The 21,659-nt window shown below is 35.4% G+C and overlaps 2 pseudogenes across 1 annotated transcript; both read right to left on the minus strand.

Moving 5' to 3' along the window:
• Positions 1-9,391: 9,391 nt before the first annotated feature.
• On the minus strand, positions 9,392-12,931 carry LOC143627060 (receptor-like serine/threonine-protein kinase At4g25390 pseudogene; annotated as a pseudogene). The gene is made up of 3 exons (XR_013152532.1): positions 12,659-12,931; positions 11,461-11,640; positions 9,392-10,840 (listed from the first exon to the last, which is right to left on the minus strand). The product of XR_013152532.1 is annotated as a receptor-like serine/threonine-protein kinase At4g25390 pseudogene (transcript).
• Positions 12,932-18,499: 5,568 nt separating this feature from the next.
• Positions 18,500-21,069, minus strand: LOC143627087 (subtilisin-like protease SBT1.3 pseudogene; annotated as a pseudogene).
• Positions 21,070-21,659: the final 590 nt, after the last annotated feature.

The following is a 21,659-nucleotide window of genomic DNA, read 5'->3' on the forward strand; positions in this document are numbered from 1 at the left end:
ACACCCAAACTGTCGGTAACAAAATTAACCAAACCACATTTACTAATAACCAAATAGCCAAACCATTTGTTAGTGAACCGATGTTTACGATATGTACAACCCACAGAATACTTCATTAAGAAATCAAAGTATAAACAAAAGATAATTATGCCAACGTTTTTCTTCATGAGAATAGCCTAATTATGCTTCTAATTTACTAGAGGTCACATATTCATGGTTTAGTCTAAAGTTTAACTTCACAATAACAAATTGACAAAAAAAATAATAAAACACGTCATTTATATTCTTCTACAAAACATGTACACTTCTTGGAACACATGTCGGGTTCGTACCAACTATGAATTATTTAAAAAATTTTAACACCCACTGCTTTCTAGTTTCAACTAACCAACCAAAGCCTAGGGTTATGATTTGAGAATTTAACATATAATTTTCCAACTAGTAGAAATGAACTACCTAGTACTTAAGTTTAAGATAAACACGAATAAATCACAATAACTTATTTCAACTACATAGAAAGGAAATAACATATATAATAATATGTATTGCTTCAGGGGTGACTCATGGGACAGCGAAAAAAAGTTAGGACTTTATGCATATATTGAAAAAGAGCAAATTTGAAGTGCCCACGTTAATTTTTCTATTTACGACAAACTGTCAACACTTGATATAAAGTATAAATCACAAAACCTTTACTAAACCAGCTACTCTCTTATAATCGTCACATCATACTCATAGAGTGTAACACCTCGAAAATGGGTTAAAGATTGCGTTTTAAATACTAGCTAAAGTATAGGGGCTAAACATGTTCAAAATCAAACAAAAACATGTGAATTATAAAATTTGATTAAAACACACTCACATGTGTTGTGTGTGTCGATCATCATGGAGAAGAACATGAAGGGAGAAACCCTTGTTCATCAAATTCTCGAAATTAAAAGGCCAATTATCAATAAAACTCTTGCATGTGGGTAAAATTGTGATAATCTCAATTTGGTGATCATAAGGCAACTCGAGTGACAATCGGAAGATCGAACCGGGCGGGACGCGAAACAAAAAGGGAAGCTTTAAGGTACGTGACTAGATGTTGCGTTTTATTATTTACAAAATTATATCAATTTAGGCATCTTGACATTATTATTGGAAGGAATTTAATTATATGTTCAAATAATAAAACAAAAAAAGTTTTTAACATTTAAATAAAGGACTTGTTTAAACCGACGTGTAAATGACTTTTGAAGTCATAGAGACGAAGGTGGCGTCCTAATTATAAGAACACATGGCTAAGACCATAGAGGAATTAAATTATGACGTTGGATTTATTCACATGTGATGGATATCATAAGAATGAATCGAACGGGTCGTTTGTGGTCTATATGGCCCTAAACCGACATTGGCAATGAAACCAAGGTATAAACGACCATGGCGTTGTAGAGTCAAGGTATGATTATATACCAACCATAAAGTAGTTTATGCTTTGATGAAAATAAAAGTTTTTACTTGAAGTAAATAGAATATATTAATGACAGAACTACCCTTAACGGGCCAAATAATCTAGGTTAAAAATTGGAAATAAGAATGGAAAGAAAACAAGAATTTGTTGTATTAGAGAGGTGCAAATCTGGACACCTACAAATATTGTTTTTACTTGAAGTGAATAGAATACATTAATGACATAATTACCATTAACGAGCCAAATAATTCAGGTTAGAAACCGAAAGTAAGAATGGAAAGGAAACAAGAACTTGCTAATATTAGAGGAGGTTTTACTTGAAGTAAAAGAGAATACATTAATGGCAGAAATACCCTTAACGGGTCAAACAATTCAGGTTAGAAACCAGAATTAGGAAAGGAAAGAAAACAAGACACTTGCTAATATAACATGGGTGTAATACTGGGCACCTTATAATATTATAGGAGTGCAAAGCTAGACACCTGTAACTTAAGTGGATTGCAACTTAGACACTTGCTAAATAAGTGGGGTGTAAAATTGGACACCTGCTAATTTAATAGGGGTGCAAATCTAGACACATGTTAACTTAAGTGGACTGCAATATAAACACTTGCTAATATAAGAGAGTGCAGAACTGGCCACCTGCTAATTTTAGAGAGGTGCAAATTTGAACACCTTCTAACTTTAAAAGAGTGCAACAGAGGCACCTACAGTGCGAGGGAGATGGTCAATTGACCCGAGTCAATTCATCAGCCGTCATGCACTCATGTTATGCAACAGTTTGGTTCCAAAATCCATCGCGCTATGAACAAATTTTATGATTTTATTATTTCACACTTCGGAGTCGACGACTCATTTCTATAATAAGTTACTAAATGTTTTATGGTGGTAACGATCAGGTAATTAAAAGCTTATGGTACCGGAAGAAGATCAATTCGTGATGCGAACCGAACACAAGACTCGTCTTCATTGCTTCCGCATTTTGTTAAGCTTAATACTATATTTATGGGTGTACTACGTTGTTAAGTTGCTGCCACTTATGATGACAAATTTAAATAAAAAAATAGTTATATATTTATGTTTGTTTAAGGTCATTTTTCAAAGGTATTACATAGAGATGGCGAGATGCTAGTCAATTAATTAATTTAGTCTCTTACTTCGCGGGGCGCACACTAGCGCACACTTCGTTATCCATGGAATTGAGTTAGTTCATCAGACTAGTCCCTCAAGCCTATTAAGTCGAATCTTATACGATATAGTTAAACTTTTGATCACATTAATGATATTATAAGACACTAGGTTAGTTACCGTGTAGTATACGGGTTTAAATAAGTAATTTTTTAAAATAAAAACATAATGTGAAATACAAAAAAAAAATGTATCACATATACAAAGATATATTATACAGTAAAAAAATTATACATTACGCAATTTGGAAATAAAAAGTTGTTATAAAATTCATAAATCATAAATTATTTCTTTGTTATTTTCTATATAAAAACTTAGTTGTAAATGACAACTTTTTTAAAGCAACTCGTGGGCCAAAACTCATTCTAATCTTAAACTGTTATGACATGAACAATGTTTGATACTTTAATCGGTTAAAAAAACCCACCCGTTTCGTATTGGTTACTTATAAAAATCTAATATTAATAACTAATGCAATGCATTTTATATTAAACAAATTAACACATTTATGATGTTATTAATTCTTTTAAATTAGGATTGAATTATTAAAAACTAAAAATGAAGTATTAAAAAGAGAAATGTAGTTAATATGAAAGAGATGAGGAAAATTTTGTAAGGATCAACATAGTTAATATGAGAGAGATGAGGGAAAACAATTGAACTAAAACCGCAAATTTCGACAAACCATAGGGACGAAAAACGCAGTTCACTCAATAATAATAGACTGAAAAGAAAAAAAAGAATAAAATATAAAACTGTTAATAAGAAAAAGAAATATATATTTAACATGAGAGAAATAGAAAATTTTGTAAGGATCACTCATGTGTAATGTTATATGGCATCAAGACCCGTTTAGAACACGAGTTAGAATAAATAAATTTGTTTAGATAATAACACAATGTAAATATGTTCAAATTATATAAAGATATAATATATGGTAGAATAAATTACATATTACACAATACGGAAATAAAAAGTTGTTGAAAATTCATAAATCTCTAAATATTTTTTTTTTTGTATACAATATTTGTAATTTGAACCTACATATCAAAATTAGTAGTTTTTTTTTGTTTTTTATTTCAACTTTAGATAATGAAACACATCACTTACCATGCGTTAAAACAGGTTGTCTAAAAAACAAATCAAACCATCTATATTGATTTACTTTAGCTTTTATTAAAATAAACATAAAGTTAGAATTTATTTATTTGAAATTAATAATTTTATCTAAATCAACGTGAAATTTGTTACTTATAAAAGCTTAATTTTTAATAACTAATATAACATATTTATATAAAACTAAATAATATATTTATGTTTGTATTAAAATTTTAAATTAAAAAATAATTATTAAAAAGAGAAAATAATTGATTAAGAAGTAAAAAAAAGGTAAATATAAAATTATTAATAAAAAGGGAAATGTATTTAATAAGAGAGGGATGTGGGAAAATTTTGTAAGAAGCTATCTTATGTAATTTCATGTGACATTAAGAACCTTTATTTATTATATAGAATAGATTTTAGTTTAGCTTTCTTTATAATGAAAGTGAACTTGTGTTATCATATTATGGGAGACGAAAGTACATAATTGATTTATAAAAAAAACAGTGTAAATGTAATATATATTATAAAATGATGTGATGTGTAATTTTCTAATATTCATATAACTACTTAATAATATATTTTCTTTTTATCTAAAAGGTGGATGATTTAAATCCTATAAACTACATGTATAAATAGTTTATAAAAGTTTGATAGTTTGTACTTAAAAAAACACTTAATAATACAAAAACTTAATAATATTTGGTTATGATAATAACAAGTTATGTTTTCTATATTAAAGTATAAGTTATATATGACCAATAATTGAGTGCATTACAAAAGTGAAAAAAAAATTGTAAACTATTACCATTTAAACTCCCAAATTTTTAGATAGCTATTAATTTTTTTAACAACCAACAAATCTCTCAAATGAATTACTGGTTAAATTTACCATATCTACCATATCAGGATGTATTTGTCTTCCATTCAGAAAAAACTCTCATCTAAGGCCAAGGCCCGTGAATACTCGCCCGAATGCACGACAATGCGGTGAAATAAAACTCATTCAGTTCAAAGATCTAACTAGTGAACGCCACTTACTCACCTAGTCTCTCATCATCATGTGGTGTCGTGATAGAGACCGATTCGAGATGGTCAATCTCTTAATATACCCGTAGAGTAGGTTAGGCTCCAAGAACAAGAGAGAAGAAGAGATACCAAACCTGAAACAATTTTCTTATTACTTTTCTTATTGAAACGATTACTATTTATAGAAAAAGAAAACACATAAAATAGGAAAGATAAACGATAACAAGGAAACTAAATAATATATTAACTTAAATAATTAATAAACTTAATAAATATATTACGATCGTATCATGCCGTCGTAACTAAATGAAGAGGCATAAATTAAATATCGGTCATATGTAACGCCAAGTCTCTTCTTTATTACTCCACCATCGGTTTATTGACATATAACTTTTAAAAAACCCACTATTAGCAGATGTCTCTTGTCGTTTATTGTTTAAAGCTTAACATGCGTTCACACAAATCTAATTAACGGTAGTAAATTAATAATATTGTCTTTTTGACTTTGAAATTGAATCTTTTTTTAAATTAATTCCTAAAGGTCATTATTTTTGCTGTTTCGAAAGCTGCCGGTTGCTTTCACAACTGAAGAATTGATGTGTGAAAGAGCCTTTTTTAAGATAAATTATTATAAGATAAACAAAACGCACATGTCATTAGTTCATAATTATAATTATATTTTAATGAATGATCTGGCCGGTTACAATAAGCTGGTGTTTTTTTTTACCAAAATAAAAGTACATAAATTTTGAAATTCGGCATCTTCTAAAGGCAATAATGATAACCAAAGTGAAAGTGTGAACAACTTTTATTTGTAGAATTTGAATATTAAAGTGTGTAGGTTGAAAAGTGGTTAGCTAACTTGAGTATTTGAGTTTATTATATATTGGAAATACGAATGTGTTATGGAAGCTGATTCGAACCTGACACAACTTGAGCCTAAAAATATTATGAGTATGTTTGACAAGAGCTTTTAGGAGCTTTAAGATAAAAGATAAAATTTATTGAAAAGTTTTGTTTGGTTAGAGTAGCTTCAAGCTTTTAGGTTATGAGAAAAAGCTAAAAGCTCCAACTAGTATCGTTTAGAAAAAGCTACAAGCTTTTAGTTTTTCAAATTTTACAATTTTGGTATTTGAATTTCCTATCACATTTTGTTAATTCATATAATAATTACATATTTAACCTATATTCGATACTAACTACCCTCGTGACTTTTTAAAAGACCATAACCTTTTCATATGCTAATATTTATTTTTAAAAATTGCATCATAAACACGAGCATTTTATTATCTTTAATTTGATTATCATATTCTTATACTTCTTTAACTTTAAAAAATTAACATATTATGTGATTATTGGTTTGGATTGGCAACAAGTCGAGTCGGGCAAGCCCGGGTCATGTGTAAGACCAAATTAGGGTCGGAATGAGTCAATGTAAAAAGGGCTAATTTAGTCCGGTTCATGTTGGTGCAGTTTTGAGTCGAAAGGGGTTAAGTCAGAATAGGTTTCGGATTAGAACGATGCACCGCGCGAGCACCCGGCTAGTTTTATTAAAAGCTACAGCTAATCTACCAAACACCTAAATATTTTTAAAAGCTACAGCTAACAGCTACAGCTACAGCTTCCAGCCACCAGTTTCAAGTTACCAGCTAGCAGCTTCCAACTACAGCTACCAGTTAGTTTTGCCAAACATACCTCCTTATATAGGCGTGTAATTTCCTATCCTTAGAAAAATTTGACCCCGTGAAAAAATTCATTGGTCCGTTCTTGATGAAAGTACTATTATTTTGTTATATATAGAGGTAACCTATTATAAAAGTTACGGATTATTTTTAAAAAAACATAGAACAGATATGTTTGAATAGTAATTTATTAATGATTGTGTGATTTTAGTTTTGTCTATATGATACTTCACTTTAAGCCCAATAATCTCTGCCTTTAACGCTTAAATTTGGGTTGGTATTGGACTTCAAAGGTATGTGTTTGGGCTGGTTTGAGTTAAAATGGGCCAACAACAAGATGAGTGAATTATTAGTTTCTTTTTATTTTTATTTTTTATTTTTTTAAAGGCTAACTTTATATCTATTTATAATATATATAAACGAAGACATAAAAATCCTACGTGTCGCGATGTGGTCGCTCCCCCAATTTTTGGAGTCGCCAGATTTGCTTGATTTTTAAATGGAGGCTTCTTATGCATTTGACCCGAATTCATGGGTATGGGTCTTACCAAACCCAGATATTCCTTAAACGGGTTATAACATTTTATTAAATTAAAAATTATTCTCACCAAATTATTTATGTAAAATCCTATAAAATAGAATATAATAAAAAAATAATATCTTATTTATTTTAAAAAAGATATATATATATATATATATATATATTATTTAAATTAAAAAACCAATTTGATACTAAAAAAATAAACGGGTCTTGGGTCTAATCAAACCATAAGTATATTATTAACTTTCATAAAACCAATTTCATAGTAAAAAAAATAAACGAGTCTTGGGTCTCATCAAAACCATATAGCTTTTAAACCGGGTTATAACATCTCATTCATTTGTGAAAAAATTTATCATCAAACCATAAGTATATTAATAACTTTCATACATTAAAAAAATATAAATTAAAAAAATAAATAAATATTAGAACAAACAATATAAAACAACCCCCGTAATACGGGGGATAAAAACTAGTAATATATAAACGAAGATCCAAAAATCTTAGGTGTCGCGATGTGGTCGCTCCCACTTTTTTGGAGTCACCAGATTTGCTTGATTTTTAAATTGAGGCTTCTCATGCATTTGACACAAATTCATGGGTATGGATCTTACCAAACCTAGATATTCCTTAAACGGGTTATAACATCTCATTAAAAAAAATTATTCTCACCAAATTATTGATGTAAAAATCCTATAAAATAAGATATACTAAAAATTAATATCTTAATTATTTTAAAAAAGATATATATATATATATATATATATATATATATTATTTAAATTAAAAAACCAATTTTATTGGTAAAAAAAATAAACGGGTCTTGGGTCTCATCAAACCATAAGTATATTATTAACTTTCATAAATATTATTTATAATTAAAAAAACTAATTTTATAGTAAAAAATTAAACGGGTCTTACGTCTCATCAAAACATATAGCTTTTAAACCGGGTTATTAACATCTCATTTATTTGTGAAACAATTTATCACCAAACCATAAGTATATTATTAACTTTGATACAATAAGAAAAATATAAATTCAAAAAATAAATAAATATTAGAACAAATAATATAAAACAACCCCCGTAATACGTGGGATAAAAACTAGTATAACTATATAACATCTTACCAGTTAGAAAATATTAACCAGGAAAAAACAAATTATATTCGTAAAGGGTTTATAAGCCACCATACCCATATCAAATTAAATTTACAATTACAAGAAGAAAACCATTAAAGACGTCAAACCAATCTAATCAAATGATATATTTAAAATCATTTTGGGACCCAAAGATAGACTCGTTCTGTGCTCTTCAAACAATCACCAAGTAGTAAACACAATCACCTCGACAACATATAATTTCTTTTTCGTCCATCTAGCAGAGCCCAACCATTCTGTTAAACTGTGAGGACTTTTATATGAAGGGAAAACCAACTATGGTTAGCCCAAATTTGTGCTAGAGATTGGATGACTATTTGGGTTATTCAAGCAACTATGAGTTATTAAAAACTAAGGCCCCGTTTGTTTTTTTAGAGATTTAAGTCTGAATTTAAATACCACATCTGAATGTTAAGAGGTGGTTCAAATGTCTGAAATCTGAATCATTAAGAGGTGGAGGCTAGAGACGAACCTCTAGTCGTCGGAGATGGAGCCTAGTCTCCGGGTTAGAAGTTAATGGAGGCCGGAGACAAACGTATGTTTTTTTTGGGTTAAGAGGTTTTCAGACCCACTAAAAGCTCTTACTGGTTCAGATGCTATTAAGACGCTGAACCTCTTAATGTCAGAAAAAAAACAAACATCCCCACGTCTGATTACGTCTGACCGAATCAGACATTTTCCTCTATTCAAAGAAAAGAGGCAAAAACAAACAGGGCCTAAATCCATATTATTCATTTGTTGGACATTTTGATTTGATAAAGTTCTCTCTGTGTGACAATTTTGTGCTATAGTTTTAATTATTTAACTTTTATGGAATGACTTGTTTTGTCCTGGACCTATTTTGATCTCGTTTTGAACCTAACCAAATCAAATTATTTTTAGGTCAACATGTTTTGACCCGAATCTGTCCCAACTCGTTACCGACCCAACCCACCCGTTTAGCCAAGGCTTAATGGTTATATAGATATGGGGCCCACACATAGAAGATATTGGAATGACATTAACGAATGGGAATAGTGGTGCACAAGAAAACCCGTTCCAGACCCAACCCGCAAGCACGAACCAGGCTTTTGGGTTTCTCCTTGGAACCGTATCAGAAGCCGGAACTGACCTGTACTCGCCGGAACCGGTTCCACCAATACCCAGTCAAAACCCGACCCGAACCAACCCGGTAAAATACCCGATTATACCCGGAACAATACACACAATTAGAATTATAAATTAACATGTAAATCTCATTTCTTACTTTAAAATCTATAAATATGATCCAACAATCAAACTGTTATCTACATGTATACAACTTCTTTATATCAAACAATTTCCAAATCCGAACACGCTAAGAAACTAACCGAGCTTTCCTATGAGACCTGTAACGAGACGGAGGAGACAGCGAATATTCCACTGGTAACGGGGGCGGTTCTAAATCACCCAAAAGCATCGCCACCACTTCCTTCATAGAAGGCCGATGTGCAGCCGCTTTTTGCAGACAAAGAAGTGCTACTGTAACGCAAACAAGAGCTTGCGGTTTGACTAAACATCGAACCGATTGATCCACTAGATCTAGTAGCTTCCCCGCACGAGCAAGATGCCGGGCCCACGACAAAAGATTTGCCCGTTGAAACTCCGACATGGGTGATCCCGTAACTTGAAGCGGCCTTCGTCCTGAGATGAGAACTAAAAGTAAAACCCCGAAGCTGTAAACGTCACATTTTTCCGAAAGATCACCGCCAGATGAATACTCGGGTGCAACATAACACACGGTTCCCCTCATGCTAGGCGTACTACTGATACCGCCACTGATGGAGTCGTGACTGTTGTGGCGGGCCCGCCAAAGCTCACCACTGAATCCATCTAACCACCAGTCGACACTGCCCATGCTACCGCCCCTGCTTCTGCTTCGTTTCTTCTTTCTTTCGACATACAACTCGTCGTCTTTTTGCCACCAGTTATCGTCTTTATCTCGTTTCTTTTTATTCTTCTTTTTCTTTAGCGCCAGCTCTTCACAATACTCCTCCTTCCACCATTCCCGAGCCGGTCTTCTCTTCTGTTTCTTCTTCGTTTCGTCCTCCAACGAAATCCACCAATCCAACTGCTTCTTCTGCTTCGGCTTCGGTTTCTTCTTTTCGTGTTTCACCGTTTGACCGGATGACACTGCGGGTGTAATCCATTCCGTCTTCGGTCTCTCCTTCTTAATCTCACTCCCAATCCACTCCATTACATAATTCTTCACCCGCCCCGATTCCAACACACTGTTCTCTTGTTTCACCGTCTCGGGCGACATGTCCGTCTCCGCAACTGGAACCGTCACAAAGCTTTCGGGCGACTGATTATCAATAACTACACTAAACTCCTCACACACCGTAGTCGTTGCCAAACTCTCCGTCTCCTCGAACACCGATCCATTATCTTCCAATACCGTACCCTCCGCCTTTTTACCATCATCAACTTTACAGTTCAACTCGATTCGACACTCGTTTTCATATTTTAATCTAGCTAAACCAAAATCCCCGATCTTCGCATCAAACTTAGCGTCCAACAATATATTACTAGGCTTTATATCTCCGTGGATGATCGGCGGATCACAGTAATGATGCAGATACTCTATACCTTTCGCGATATCAATCGCAACCGAAAGCCGCTTCTTCCACTCCTTTAACTCCACACACTTCCGATGAAACAAGCAATCCTGTAAGCAATAACCGAACCGTTAACTAAAAACCGACAAAACCGAAATTAACTAACAATCGAATTGACCGAAAATCAGTTATCGGTTCCTTTTTGTACCCTCGTTTAACCAAAAATAACTAAACCATGCTGCATTCGTACATTTCTAGTTTTTATACCACCATTCATGTATTTATACCTCTGTATGTATATATATATATATACATATACATATACATATACATATATATATGTGTGTGTGTGTGTGTTTATACATATGCACATATACAGTGGCGAAGCTTGGACGAAAATGCACTGGGATGCTGAACTTAATACACATAAAGGTTTTCATAAATAGAGGAGGCCCGGGGTTAAAATGTTCAAACAAAAAACGGGTAAATTTACGCTACATATATAAGTTTTCGAACAAAACCGGTAAAATTACACTACTGGGAAAACAGGACCCCCTAGCCATACATAAGCTTCCCCCATTTTTTTAAGTAAATATTTTAGGCTAAATTTGATTTTGATTATTAACCAAAACTAATCGAACCGAAAACCAAAAAACTAACCAAACCAAATAACCGAAAACGGTTACTTTAATAATATCGAAACTAATAACCGAACCAAACCGAACCGTACCTGTAAGCTTCCATTACTCATGAGCTCATACACCAGCACCATCCTTCGTTTCCTCGGATCAGAGCAAAAACCAATCACGGAAACAACCCGATCCGAATCAATTTTACCGCCAAAAAGCAACTCGTTCTGGAACTCACGTTCTCCTTGAAGTGATTTAGCGTCCATAACCTTAACAGCAATCTATAACCATTAATTAGTAATTTAATTATATTGATAGTTTCAAACACTAGTAGTAGTGTTTACATCAAACAAAACCAAAATAATATATACAAGTAGTAGTTAAATAGTATAGTATGAACAATAAACAAAAGAAAAACTACAAACGGCAAACGGGGCAACTAGTGGCGAAGCTTGTGCGAGAACATTGGTGAAGCTTCTTTAGGGTCAGGGGTGGCCCCCGGTGTTTTTTCGCTGTAGTGTAAATTTACCCGTTTTTTGCCCGAAGATTTTTACACGTGGTGTAAATTTACCCGTTTCCACCCGAAATTTGAGCCCGTCCCCCCCTTGTTTTATGATTTTTCTAATACATTTTGGGTCCGCCCCCCGGCATTCTCGTCCAAGCTTCGCCATTGGGCGAGAACGCAGGTGACCGACTCAAAATGTATACAAAATTTAATCAGGTAAATTTACACTACGCATAATAATTTTCGGGCGAAAACGGGTAAATTTACTCTACCGCGCAAAAAGAAAAAGGAGTCGGGGCCACCCTGGCCCTCACTATGCTTCGCCTATGTGGGCAGGATAGAGGTGCACAAACCAGTTTGGGTGGAAACCAGTTTGGTTTGTCAGCAAAAGTCAAAACAGGTTTATGATCGATTTTGGTTCGGTTTTTGACCGGTGTCAGTTCGGTTAACCGGTTTTGGTGAAGAAAACTACAAACCGGTTCTAAACCAACTGCTTCATTCGGTTCCAAACCGGTTTCCACATAATCGATTCGGTTCAATATTCTGATCAGTTCAGTTAACTGGTTTATTTGTCCAGCTCTGTCAGACAATAAGCTGCTCAGCTACCCTTTTTAAATTACAAAACCAAATTTTTTAACCTGTTAAATACTTAAATAGTATTCTGAATAATAATAATAATAATAATAATAATAATAATAATAAAGAAAAGAAAAACCACTGGTAGCTAAACTGACAACAAGCTGGCCCGCTGCCATTTTTGAATTGCAAAACCGATCTTTTAATTAATTAATAACCTGTTGGTTGTTAATTAAGGTTCCTCGAAAGATGGAACCAAAGCCGCCTTGACCGAGGCGGTTAGAGTCAGAGAAGGAGTTGGTGGCGGTGCGGAGAGTGGCGTATGAGAATTTATGAGGTGGTTTTGAGTGATCGGATGGGACTGTGCGTTTGTGGGTTTTTATTAATTTGCGGAAACAGAAGGTGAGTGTGAGAAGAAAAGAGAAACCGATGGTTACTGGTGGGATCAGGTGGTGGTTGTGGTGGTCTAACGGTGGTTGTGGTGGCGGCATGGTGTGTGATGAGAGAGAATAATAATAATAATAATAATAATAATAATAATAATAATAATTTGTGTATGTGTAACAGACTTTGTATCTAGTAACAGTTTGAGTTTAGAGCCATAAGTTGTTGTTTTTGTGGGAAAATGACGAAAATGTCCTTTTCGAAATATTGACTATTAATTAGTGGCTGTTAATCGTTGCTTAAGAGGGTTTTTAACCAACTAGGTTATGGTATTGTTAAAAAAATCTAGTCTGATCTAAAAAAAATCTCGTTACTTCGTTAGAATACTAAATAAAAGGTTTTGTTGGAAGCCAAGAAAATCTCATTGGAACTATTAAGATCTAGTTAAAATATTAAGAGATCTTGTTTGAAAATAAGGAAATCTTGTCATAATCCATAATAGGGATGTACAAACCGGTTTAAAATAAAAACCCGGTTTGAGTTGAAATCAGTTTGGTTTGGTCAACAAAAGTCAAAACTGGTTTATGATCGGTTTCGGTTCGGGTTGAAACTGGTTTTTGACCATGTTACAATCGGTTTCGGTTTGGGTTTTAGTCGGTTTCGGTTCAGTCAACCGGTTTGAAACTGGTTTTGGTGAAGAAAATTACAAATCGGTTTCAAACCTACAGTTTCAATCGGTTCCAAACCGGTTTCTATATAATCGGTTTCAAACCGATTTGATTTTTGGGTCAGGTCGATTAACCGGTTCTTTTGCCCACCTCTAATCCACAAAAGTATAAGTGGAAGCCAAAGAAAATCTCGTCGGAATCCAAAGAAATTTCTGCGTAAGAAAAAAAAACACTCTTCTAAATATTGTCAGAAGCCTAAAACAATCTTGTTGAAATCCATAAAAATCTCAGTAGAACTAATAAAATCTAATTTAAATACGAGATAAATCTCATAGGACACCTAAAACTTCGGTTGACTTTGACGATTAAAAAAGATAATCCGCCTGACAGTTTTATGAAGTGTGATAGAATTTTGTTGATTTGAAATCTTGTCGGCTAAAAATTAGAAAGTATATGACTCGATAAAATTAAGGGTGAACATTATTAAAAATGCCGGTTAAATGGATATTTTAGTAATTTTTCTTTTGTATATTTTTTTATTACAAGTGCAAAACTGCCAAAAAGCCAAAACTTTTATTCATATGAAAACAAAACAAACTTAATATTCTTGTTCACATTCTTTGGTTTTTGTTCTTTTTATAAAATAATTTAAGGTGGAAAATGATGTGACTAAGATTACAACGGGGCAGTAGGTAAGGTGTGAAACTTCCATTTTCTTATATTAATTGTTTCACCAACTATATAATCTACTAAATTCAATTCTTGGATTATTAAATTACCGAAAGGTGTAATTATTGATTTATTGTCAATAATATTTTGTTATATAGCCGTTTGAAAAAAAAATGTGTTAATAGTATAAAATAATATAACCAAAAGAAAAGGTTGATGGAATAGAATATGATGCTTTAGCTTTAAGCTCTAAAATCCATGTTTTTGATCTTTTAGAGGGTCAAAAGTAAGTACAACAACGATACAAATATATATCTTTAACGGGTGAAAAGCAAAGTGGTTCATGAGCCCTCACCGGCTTAAGCCATGATAGACTCAAGCTTGACATATAATCGAGCTGAAATATTAAACTAAGGGTCGGCTTGCTTTGGCTCAACTCTCTTGTTTTGTACGTGGAACCTCCATTTTGTCTTGGAAGGATTTTACGAGCTACTCTAACACTAATTTGGTGTTTAAAAGCAACTCTCGCCTAGTTTTCAACAGAGCTAACTTTGAGTGGGCATCTTTCTGATGAGTTTCTATTTGAACAGTCTTAATAAAAAGTGGTCCAAAATCCAAATATATGATCATTTGTAATTGATTTTTTTTTATGTGTAATTTGAGCCAACCAGTTTACAATTTGAATTATTTAATCTTGGGTCATGGTGTTTGGCTCACTAATATGTGTATTTCACTAATGAGATGTTAATGCATTCTATTTATATGATGTATTGATGATTGTCATTAGAATGTTAATAAGTTGGAAATTACATTGTTTTTTTCAGTACTCTTTTATGTACTGAATGTGTCTTTATACAAAATAAAGTGATAATATAAGACCGATCTAATAAAAGGGGATGGTACACTCTATAAATAATATAAAATAAAAATTTAACAAAATTATTAGAGGATTTACAATCTTTAAAATTGAACCAGTCAATGATATTCAATTCCTTATTAATGATACACGTGGAACCTCGGTTCTCATTAAAAGTTGGATAGCCCACATGGACCCAATGTTGAGGTTTCCAAGACTCGTAGACAGCAAACCGGACCCATTTTAGTATGGGAAATATCATAAAATAAGCGTTTATGAAAACGTTTTTAAAATTTTATGTGTCCTTTGCAACAAATTCCTAAAATAGGTATTATAAACTAGTCGTGACGAGTATTTTATGATTACACACGAGTAGTTTGTAGAACCAGCTAAAACTTGTCACATGCCCTTAAACTAACCGTAACGGGCATGTTCACTAATCATTTGCCCGTCACAACTAAATAAGTTTCATGCATCGTAATCAACACCCACGAGTAATTCATAAGTCATTTAGTCACGACGACTAGTTTACCTGTTTACATTCCCCACACGAGTAGTTTATTGGTAGTTAAGTCGCTGCGACCAGTTTAACCTTACAATCTACTTGTCGCAACTAAAGAACTTATAAATTACTCGTGGGCGTTGATTATGAAGCATAAAACTTATTTAGTCGTGAAGAGTAAATGGTAAGTAAATCTGCTCGTTACGGTTAGTTTAAAGACACATGTCAAGTTTTAATTGGTTATACAAACTACTCGTCACGACTAGATTATAATACCTATGTTAGGAATTTCTTGCAAATGATGCCTAAAACCTGAAAAATGTTTTCATAAACGCTTATTTAGAGAATTTTCCCTTTTAGTATTTATAAGTATTTTACCCAACAGTTGTGTGTGTGTAGTTTAATAAAATAGGGTGATACTTGATAGTTGAGGCTTGGAGATTTTTGTAGTTTTAGATTTGAAACATGATTTTTATTTTATATTATTTTATTTTAACAGTCAACAAAAGCAACATTATGAAAAGAAAAAAGAGACGTTAGAAGCAAGTACTACCAACAAAGCACCTAAAACAAGTGCAAAACGCACCCCAAAGACATTCCTTTTACATATTAAACGTAAACCCGCACCACCTTTCCCATGTTAGCGTGGGGATTTTTCCTCTATTTCTCACCACAAATAACTTAGGGCCTTGATTTCACCAATTATGTTAATTAAGTTAACCGGCTTCCGCTTGAACACCACCGCATTCCTCGCCCTCCATAAACACCAAATCGTAGTAAGACATACCGCGTAAAACACCTTCGCCTTTCGACTAGATAGTGATGAGTGTCTATGTAGTTCCAACACATCTTTGACAGAGAACGCGTAAATGGGAGGAACCTTGAACCATGTTTCTATAACACTCCAAACTGATTGAGCGAAATGGCAAGAGATCGCCACATGTTCCGCCGACTCCACCTCTTCTTCGCAAACCGGGCATACCACCGGTGCTACTGGTATACCCCCTCTTTGCCAAAGAAAAAAGCACCTGAATTAATGGGTTTTTTACACTGATAGGATTCTTCTTTGATGGTATTTATGGGAGGGTTGGGTGTAAAATGTCAAAATTACTATGGACGGTTTACATCTCATAAACACTTGTCCAAATGCATGATATTAAGTGAGATAAAACTCGTTTAGTTTAAAGATTCAACTAGTGAACGTCACCTACTGACCTGGTGACGCTAAAACTAACTAACAAGGCAAAATCAAACATGAGTCACATAGAACATCAAGTTTCTTTCTTACCACTCGACCACAATAAGCAAATTATGATACGGTATTGCAAGAATTTCCTACACAATATGATTATCCGTAAAAGTGCAAACAAAAAAAAGTTTAAAACTACTTTTCTTTTATGTAGTCTCTTCTGCCGACTTTCTAAAAGAAATCGAAGGCAAGCGGTTGTTGAACAACTTTTCGCGGGAACATAAATGTTCCATTTTTGAAACCCTAGAAACGATTTTTTTGATTAACAATTTCAAACGATTACAATAAAGTTGCAGGCCACAACCCCCTTTTGTATAGTACACACTTCTAGTAGCTAAGCAATTAATGCGGAAAAATATTGGATATCAGTCAATAACCGAATTTGAGATATGGTTATCGCGCTGGTATATCAGTAATTTTAATATCATGTAAAATTCATATATATAGCAATTTAACACTAATAATTCAGTATACTCTACTACCGTTAACAAATTAACCTTTTACAACCTGCAAAACACTAACAACCGTAGCAAGACTGAAAATCGATGATTAAGACTTAAATACTGATATTGGGAATATCGATCCAATATCAGTCAAATATCTCCGATATTACCAGTACCGATATTTTGACTGATATTTTACCAAGGGACCGATATAAGATATATCTTCGATAAATCGGTGATGTGTTGGCGATATCGACTGCATAGGTAAGTAGAAATAGAATTATGCTTAATAACAGTTTTCGGTCTTATGCGATTAGTAAGCTTCTTTAGGTGATTAGTTTTCTCAGGGCCAGCAAGGTACAATATTATTATTAATCATGATTTGTATGTGATTATGAGTGCTTACCTTATTAGCTAAAGTTATGTGTTTCTATTGGAATTAAATGGTAGGATTAACCTAATGGCATTTATATGTTTTTACATAAGAAACTAATTTCTACAAGTAAGATGTTCTTTTATAGAAACAACATTGAGTGTATGATATTATTGCTACCAAAATTTCATAACTACTGAACTATATCAAAATTGCGGTAACCTGCTTGCAAAGTATGCTTGTTACAAAATAAAATTCTCTCTCTCGAGTCCAAGGGCGAAGGTTGCTTAGGGCCCGGGTCCCCCCCCCCTGTTTTTTTGCGTGGTAGTGTAAAGCTATCCGTTTTCGTCCAAAAAATTTTATACGTAGTGTAAATTTAGCCGTTTTCGGCCGAAACTTTTTATACGTAGTGTAAATTTAGCCGTTTTCGGACTTTTAAACGTAGTGTAAAATTTAGCCCTTTTCGGCCGAAAATTTTTATACGTGGTGTAAAATTTAGCCCTTTTCGGCCGAAATTTTTTATACGTAGTGTAAATTTAGCCATTTTCGGCCGAAAATTTGAGCCCGGCCCCCTTTGTATGTGAAATTTTGTATACATTTTGAGTCCCCCCCGGGGTGTCTTAGTACAAGCTTCGCCAATGCTCGAGTCTTTATCAGCTATAAAGACGTCGTCGATAAACATAGCATATACTATCACCAAAGGAAGATGTTGATTTATAACTATCATCGAACGGTGTTTATAAACGGAAAATGATAACTTTAACTTCTTTTCGTTTTCATTCCCATTGTCGGCTGAACCCTCATTTCCATTTCTGTAGTTTGCAGCTTATGTATATTAACTCTTAAGAGTGTTAATGTTCATTGCGAATCCGGAAGTGTTTTTTTAGTCTATTGTGAAGATAAAACACAAAACACCAGAGAATACAATTGCCAGATGGTTGAATACAAAAGCAAAAAAAGAGGATTACATGCTCTAAGAACGAATCCGATACTTAAAACTGTTATTATAACAACTCTATGATTTATTCTCGAACCATTTCGTTTTCTCTAGAATCGCAGTTTACAGCGGTGACGGCCATGTTACTACAACCGGGCTTCTTACTCTGTGCACCCCGTCTTTCCATATCAACGCTCCAGACTCTGGTGCAGTCTGTCTACTCGTTATCGTAAACGTAACCTTATATGACAGTTTCTGATACTTCTTAGTGAAACCAAGTGTTGATGGTTCCACTTTCACATTCACACCTTTGAACTGTGAGACCACAACATGGTAGTTTGATGTTGGCGGTCCGACGTTAGTCACGGTTCGGTGAATCGTCAATGTAGACACTCGTTTGTCTTCTGGAAACACGGCTGACAGAGCCGGGTAATTTAAATCACTCGGTCTGGAAAGCGAACGCTGGCAGGTTCTGTTGGAAAATTTAGCAAAAACCACGAGTTGACTGCGGGTCAAACCCTGCGTGCAGAGAAAGTCAAAGTAATCCTGTGGACCAATGTCGTAAATTAAACCCGGGTTAACAGCTTTAACCGGGTTAATATGACCCGCACCGTGGTCATACGGGCCAGACGGCCCGCCAGTAGACGAGTCTAGTAAAGGCTTGTAGTTATTATCATGGATATACGCGGTTGTCATTAACGCTGACTTTATAGCTGCGGGACTCCAATCGGGATGGCGCGCTTTGAGTAACGCAGCGACTCCACTCACGTGAGGGCACGACATCGAAGTACCCGAAAGTATATTAAACCCGACTCTGCGTTTATCCACCTCGAGGCTCGACGGACCGATGTCCCCGCTCCAAGCCGCTATTATGTTAACCCCCGGAGCCACTAGATCGGGCTTCAAAATCTCTAACGAGATGAAATTCGGTCCTCGGGATGAAAAAGCCGCCACTACCGGAGACGGTTTGATACCGAGTTTCGTCCCGTAAAACGCGAGATTCCCCGTCGGTTTCGGGTTACTCATCGCGTATTGTTTTATTACTTTTCCTTCCTTTTCCCCAACCGCTACCGCGGGGAGGAGGTGGCAGTCTGCCACGAGCTCCTCCCCGTTAGCAGCGGTATTGGCGAGAATCATCCCAATCCCGCCCGCTTCTTTCACCACTTGACCCTTTTGGACACGAGGACTTATCCCACGGTCGCATATCACGATCTTACCCGCCACAACGTGCGGGTCCAATGTCCCTTCCAAACACAAAGATCCTGGGTCCGAGCTACTCGAATTACTCCCGGTATAAACCAAAGGATACATTAACTTTGGTGATAAATTTCTTCTCCCTTTATAAAGCGAAACGCCTTTCGTTACCACACCATTTCCTAACTTAACAGACCCCGGAAAATCCCGGTCCATGGTACTCGCTCCAACCGTAACAATCCACGGAGATACATTCGTTAAACTAACCGGGTCGGGCCCACCGTTACCCGCGGAACACGATATAAGAATCCCCTTTTCCATCGCCCCGAAAGCCGCTATAGACAAACTATCCCTATTATAAGACGAAACGCCCCCGCCTAACGAAATAGACATAACATTAACCCCGTCCGCAACCGCCTTGTCAACCGCGGATAAAATATCCGAACTAAAACATCCACCCGTCCAACAAACTTTATAAGCCGCAATTCTCGCCCCGGGTGACATCCCGCGGGCGGTCCCGTAAGCGTATCCTAAAAAATTTGCCCCGTGCACAGGTGAACCCGCAGCCGTAGCTGCAGTATGCGTCCCGTGCCCGTCTTGGTCTCTCGGAGACTTATACTCCTTCGCCTCATTAATCACCCCGGTCGCAGCTTCGTACCCGCGATAAAACGCTCTCGCGCCAACTATCTTTCTATTACAATTGTTTTTCCGAAACTCTCTACCAACTTCACACACACCTTTCCAGTGTGCTGGCACCGGGGTGAACCCAGAGTCGTTAAAACTCGGACTCTCTGGCCAGATCCCGGTGTCCAGCACACCGACAACCACGTCATGGTCTGTTACCTTATTAGACCAGACGCTGGCGAAGTCCTGTGTTTCTAGTGTCTCCAGTCCTAGAAACACAGGACTTCTAGTGGTGTGCAGTTAGTACTTCACTTCAGGAAGTACGAACTGCACACCCTTCTGGGACTCCAGCCGCTCGGCTTCCTCATCGGTTAAGCGTGCTGCCATACCGTGGAAAGCCGAGCGGTACGTGTACAGAACTCTTTCTTCTTTACTTTCTTCATTTTCTTCTTCTGAAACTGAGCTAACGAGCGACGAATACCAGTCGGAATGATCGGTGTACGTCGCGGGGATAGCCGAGATGTCTACATGGACAATGTATGTTTTCTTAGATGAAACAACAAGGTTGAGTGTGAGATAAGTTGATAGGTATAAACACAGCCACCATTTGAGTGTGTTTTTAGTATCCATTGGAATGTAGAGTTAGGAGTGGAAGTGAAGAAGATGAGTGCAGGGTTATATCATAGAAGCGGTGAGTGTAGTAAAGAGTCAAGGGCCTGCTTCTGCAACCTTGTGCAGGTAATAAAAGTGGTTGTTGGGTGTATAATAATGATGGTGGATATTTAGTTTATGATCTTGGTCTTTGGATGGATGGTGATTGGAGTTAATGTGTCAAATGTTATTAACCACATCACTTGATGGATTAATCTTGTTTTCTAGTTTGATACTTTGATTGGCATGTTTTGGAGCTTCGGGTGTTACTGAAAACAACCTCTCTATTCTCTGGTTAAAAATATGTTTTACCTGCTCAAACCCTGTCGATAGTTTTGTTATCAACGGTATTTTACTGGTGAAGAAACACTAATTGACCCCAGGCAGATTACAAATAATCTGGGGGTTAAATAGATGTTTCCCACGAGGGTTAGGTCTGGCAAAGATGGTTCTTCTGATAACCTGCAAAACAGACACCGTGAGCTCGTCACTGAGAAGGGGGGGTACAAGAGCATGCTGCTCGCCATACTGTTGTCAATGAGCTGTCGTATCTCTGGTCAGATCTTTTGCCCATACCTCGTCAGGTACAGTACAAGAGATCCTCCAGTATCGTACGGACTGGCTCATTTGGGCGGGGGTATTCCCCCTCCCGCCTTCGTGCGGGATTGT

Source organism: Bidens hawaiensis, unplaced genomic scaffold, assembly GCF_021521415.1.
Source record: "Bidens hawaiensis isolate Kalapana, Puna unplaced genomic scaffold, B.hawaiensis_p1.1 tig00004595_1, whole genome shotgun sequence".
Taxonomy (NCBI): Eukaryota; Viridiplantae; Streptophyta; class Magnoliopsida; order Asterales; family Asteraceae; genus Bidens; species Bidens hawaiensis.